This window comes from Pteropus alecto, unplaced genomic scaffold (genome assembly GCF_000325575.1).
Source record: "Pteropus alecto unplaced genomic scaffold, ASM32557v1 scaffold134, whole genome shotgun sequence".
In the NCBI taxonomy this organism is placed as follows: Eukaryota; Metazoa; Chordata; class Mammalia; order Chiroptera; family Pteropodidae; genus Pteropus; species Pteropus alecto.
Genome location: NW_006436283.1, coordinates 10,985,724 through 10,986,462, shown reverse-complemented (window position 1 = coordinate 10,986,462; position 739 = coordinate 10,985,724).

Below are 739 nucleotides of genomic sequence, written 5' to 3'. Positions count from 1 at the left end.
GCTGCAACCTAGCTGTGGCTCAGCACGCTCTACCCCATGGGGTGTCACAACTGCAGGTGGTGGCTGCTGAGCCTCATCGCTGTGGCCGAGCCCACCCTCCGCACTCAGGCTGGGACCTGGCCTGTCTGGGCCTGAGCAGAAGCACATTTGGCAGAATCCACTTGTTCATCTACTTCTGTGCCCACTCAGGACATGGAGTGTTTGTGTTCCAGAAGCTAATTAACTTCCTAAGAGTCTATTAGTCTATGAGAGTGTGTTCACTGAGTCTGGGAGAAAAGTCAAGACTGAGAGAATTGCAAATGGGCTCTGTGTAGCCACCAGGCAGATGGCCTGAGCTAGACGGCTGCCCGTGAAGGAACGGCCCCAGGCATGGGTGTGCCCGGTGTGCGTGGGCGTGCGTGCGCATGCATGGATGTTCTGACTCTACCACATCCAGCCCCACGCTCTACATCAACCCTGGAATTCTTAAGGTGGAATTCTGTTTCCCTGCCCTTCCCCACTTTCCCTGTGATGGTTAATTATATGGGTCAACTTGGCTGGGCCACGGCGCCCAGATATTTGGTCAAATATTATTCTGACTGTTTCTGTGAAAATGTTGTGTTTTTTTTTTTTTTTTATGAGAGTAACATTGAAACCAGTGGACTACGAGTAGAGCAGATTGCCCTCGATAATGTTGGTGGGCCTTGTCCAATCAGTTGAAGGCCTGAAAAAAAACAAGACTAACGTCCCCTGAACAAGA